Source organism: Dioscorea cayenensis, chromosome 11 (assembly GCF_009730915.1).
Source record: "Dioscorea cayenensis subsp. rotundata cultivar TDr96_F1 chromosome 11, TDr96_F1_v2_PseudoChromosome.rev07_lg8_w22 25.fasta, whole genome shotgun sequence".
In the NCBI taxonomy this organism is placed as follows: Eukaryota; Viridiplantae; Streptophyta; class Magnoliopsida; order Dioscoreales; family Dioscoreaceae; genus Dioscorea; species Dioscorea cayenensis.
This window is the reverse complement of record NC_052481.1, coordinates 17497776-17502536: the sequence shown is the minus strand read 5'-3', so window position 1 is coordinate 17502536 and position 4761 is coordinate 17497776. Positions and strand designations below refer to the sequence as shown.

Below are 4761 nucleotides of genomic sequence, written 5' to 3'. Positions count from 1 at the left end.
ATTTGAATTTGCAAAACAGTTCCTCCTTTTTCTGACAGCTTATTCACTACAAGAAAGTTACAATTTAAAAACAGAATATTAGAAACGAAATGTATTTTGTTTGTACTTGCAACAGATTAGCAACAGAATAACAATCGTTTGAAATATGATTTTAATAACAACGGCTTACAAACGGGCATTTAAAAATATGATTTATGAAAATATTAAAAAATATATGTTTCTAATCCGTTTCTAATAGGAAGGGACTAGAAACCGATTTTAAAATTAATATATTATTTAAATATTCTTAAATATTAAAAAATATCCGTTTCGAATCCATTTCTAATACAAAGGGATTAGAAACGGATTTTAAAGTTAATATATTATCTAAATATTATTAAATATTAAAAAATACCCGTTTCTAATCCGTTTCTAATAGAAAGGGACTAGAAACGGATTTAAAAATTAATATATTATTTAAATATTATTAAATATTAAAAAATATCCGTTTCTAATCCGTTTCTAATAGAAACGGACTAGAAACGGATTTTAAAATTAATATATTATTTAAATATTATTAAATATTAAAAAATATCCGTTTCTAATATAAAGGGACTAAAAACGGATTTTAAAATTAATATATTATTTAAATATTATTAAATATTAAAAAATATCCGTTTCTAATCCTTTTCTAATAGAAAGGGACCAGAAATGGATTTTAAAATTAATATATTATTTAAATACATGAATCCTAATTTAATATATTAAACTTAGACCTATTTTGAAATAATCAAAATTCACAGGGACGTTTTTAAAATTTTATCCTGGCTCCACCTTTACAACCTCTTTCCCCTCACGCTCGCCAATCCCTACATTCAATATCCCGGCCGCCGCCGCCTCTTCACCCTCCATTGCTCGCCGCCGGCGCCGGACCGTCGGCTCTCGCCGACTACCTCTGCTTCGTTGACTGTTAAAGGTAACCCTCATCCAACCTCCCACGAGATATACGCATTCTGATTTGTATTTCAGTGATCTCTTATCATCATCGATCCTCAAATCTAAATGCTTTGCATTTTGACCAAAATCTCACAGTATTCACAGTGTTTGATTAGTTCCTGAATTTATTGTTTTTGATCCACACTAGACCTTGCTGTAAATTTAGATGATAAGTTTGTTTTGCACTCTAATTTATTAGGGTTTATTTTTTATGTTTTTTTTTCATAATAAATGTGATCATTGTTCTTTATGTTTCTCATGTAGTTTCATTGAATCTGAATAAATTGTTATTGTATGCTTGCTTCTTCACAGGATATACCCAAACATGAGTCCTGCTTTCACTTCAAAATGCTCCAAAGGTATGCACTTTGAGTGTGATATTGGATTATCATTGCTTGAAAAGTTTCTTTTGTTGAAAGATTTTGACTGTAATTGTCCTAAAGGTTTTTTTTTTTTTACTGTTTTCATAATTGTAAAACAGGTCTTTATAGTTTATAGTGTTTGTGTAAGTTCTGATATGAGTTCAATGAGTTCTTCACAACATGGTAATTTATTCAATTTAGTTGATCAATCTGTCAGCTGGTTTATTTTTAATTCAAAGCTAGATGTTACAAAACAAAGCATACCAATAGTTGAAGAATAGGAAAATAAAAATACACGATTAGCAGGCACTTGAATATTTAGACATTTGTTAGTATATAAGATGATGTATATTAGAAATAAATATTGGGGTTGGTAATAGGACCAAAGTCCGCAATTCATTTTGAAGATAGACAAATGACTACCATCTATATCAAGAATAAACCTAGATACAGATAAATGAAGATCTCAAGACTACATAAAAATAGAGATTGCTTTGGGATATTATAGATGGCACTGTACTGGTCAACAAAAAAATCTCAAAGATATGTATTTGCCTTTAATAAATTATGGTTTATTTATTTTATTAAAAATAATAATAATAATAATAAATAATCTAAAGATATTTAAATAGTAACACTATGTCTAATCCAAAGATTTCAAATTATTATGGAATACATGGGCTAATCCAAACACATAAATAATCCAAGATATTTTACTCTTGCTTCCATGATTCATAATTTTTTTTTAAAAAATAAATTTTAATTTTAAGGATATTCGTTCAATTGCAGTTATGCATGTGACTCTGGTTCATTCCTTCTTTCACATTTCACGTGTCTACTTCTCTTGTTTTAATTAATGTCAACGTTAAGTGTATACTTTATTTTCATTTCATTGTCATCATAATTGTATTCTTTTTAACAAATTAGTTATGCCCACTTAATTACCACCTCCCATGTCCTACATTTGCATGATATTGTTATAGTTCATGGAATTTTTTTTTTTAGATGAAAGTACTTGACAGTTGTTATAAAAGTTACCACCAAAATTATAGTTTACAAAACCCAAATAATTATATATATATTTATTTATTTATTTATTTAGTTAGTTATAGTTATATAGATATATAGGATTGACTGCTAATGTGTTTGTTACGGCCTGCTAGGTATTTTATTGATTAAAAAGACAGTAGGTCATATGTGATCATAAAACAATGTTCAGAATGGTAGGTTGTAATATAATTGACTTTGTGGTTGATTCCAACTTGTCATGGTGCTACTGGTATTTATCAGGCAGCATGTTGCGCATCATAATTTTCCCTCCCTTACTTGATAACTACCTTTCTCTGCAAGCCAATTTATTTAGTCTTTGATACTTTGTGATTCATTCATTATTGACAGTTTTTGCCTATGGGCCGAATCCAAGCCATGCATTTTGATTTCTTCACATGTCAAAAGAAAGGAGGACTTATTGGTGTGAAACAAAAAAGTACTTTAACAAGTCGGCCTTACAGGTAAGCATGTCCTTAGAAATTCTGTTTGTCATTTCTTCATTGTCATTGCTTCGCGGTTGTAGTGCTTATAATTAATGTTTCATCCTTTTTTTAAGTTGGTTGTTTGTTTGTTTAGTTGAGAAATTTCAATTGTTATATGCCGTATATCAATTTGGTTGTCCATATTGGTTTTGCCTTGTTACAGTCCTATGTTAGTATTGTTCTTTCCTTTAATCAAAGTATTAGACTCTGTAGAGCTTTTCACTACTTGCAAATTTAGTTAGCAGGGAGAATAAATAGTCAATGAGAGAAGAAATTGTTTTCTCAACTGTCTACAGGTCAGGATTATCATCTGTCTGTTTTCATATTATTTGGGTTTTGAATAGGATTAGTAAATGGAAGAAATTTAGTGTATCTTTTGTAACTATAAAAATAAAAATTATTTTTATTTTTTATTTTTTTAATAATTATATATATATATATATTTATAGTTATATAGATATATAGGTTAGAGAATTGCGTCAAACTCTTAGTCAAGTCCAAGATCGTGAGGAGAGGCTTTAACAGAAACTTGACCAAGTCCAAGATCGTGAGGAGAGGCTTCAACAGACGCTTGGCCAAGTACAAGATAATAACAAGGAGCTTCAACAAAGTTTGCTTGAAATGAAAGAGGAGAGGGACCAATATTGTGCGGAGATGATGCGTTAAATGAAGGATATGATGATGAGTTTTGAGAGGAGGATTCTTCAGCAGTCGCAGTTTACCGCACAGGACTCACAACCAGTTACTGACGATCATGATGTTGACTTATAGTTGTATTTGTCGTATACTTATTATTTTGTGTTGAACATATATACTTAAATATTTCTTTTTGTATGAATTGATGAGTTTATCTTATTTGTTGGTGTTCTAGGTTAAAAATTTATGTAGCATGTTTTTAAAAAAAATTAGGGATATAATTTTTATTTTATTTTATTGATTTAAATGTTAGAAACGGATTGGAAATGGATTTATTTGTTTGAATATTGTTTTTTAATTTTAAAAAAAACTTTAGGAACGGATTAGAAACAAAATAGCTATTGTTTCTAATAGGGGAACAAAAATAAAACAGAAAATATTTCGTTTGAAATCCGTTTCTATTTTTGTAACTTAGAATGGATTAGCAACACATCTTATTCCGTTTTAATTTTTCAAAAATTAGAAATATAATGCTTTCCGTTTCCAATCCGTTTCTAAATTTAGAAACGAAATATTTTTCCGTTCTATTTAAATTAGAAACAAGGGTAGTCGAAACAGATAAATTCCGTTTCTAATCCATTGCTAATTCAGTTTAGCAACGGATTAGAAACGGAAAATACTGTTTCTAAACAGTAATTTTCTTGTAGTTGTTTAGTTAATGCAGTTTATTCCGTCAGTTTATTGTATCTTACAACATATACTTCCCGCTTAAAGTGTGTAGTTTTCGTTTAATATTTATTTTTGATGTTTAATATATGATTTTCCGTTTAATATTATATATTCCCGCTTAAAAAACTAAGTGGCATTTTCGTCAACATCAGCTACCTTTATGACAGAAAGACAGAAAAGTATGATGTCAGAAGAAAAGACTTCTTAGGAATACCCAAATTTGGCTGGACAATTTGTGAATTAGTAAAACTCGGAGGGGTTTTTAGGGCATTTTTAGCATATTTTATTGAAAATATATTTCAAGAATTTTATTATTAAAAAAATATTTTTTTTTCTTTTCTTGTTTGATATTTCTTGTTCACACAAATTATTGGAGTCCACTGATAGGAACTCAAGTGTACGTGCCTATATGGTAATAATAGTATGCATAAAGTAAGATGTCGGTCTATAGGGAAGAAAGAATACTAGTAATTAATTGCCTCTAATTCCAAAAATTAGCCTAATCGAATAAGTGATGCATGTGTAAA

The 4761-nt window shown here is 29.0% G+C and overlaps 1 long non-coding RNA gene across 1 annotated transcript; it reads left to right on the top strand.

Annotated features, from left to right (window-relative positions):
• The first annotated feature begins 819 nt into the window (after window positions 1–819).
• Window positions 820–3707, top strand: LOC120272382. The gene is made up of 4 exons (XR_005540181.1): window positions 820–955; window positions 1288–1334; window positions 2736–2848; window positions 3319–3707. It is a non-coding gene; the product is annotated as an uncharacterized LOC120272382 (long non-coding RNA).
• Window positions 3708–4761: the final 1054 nt, after the last annotated feature.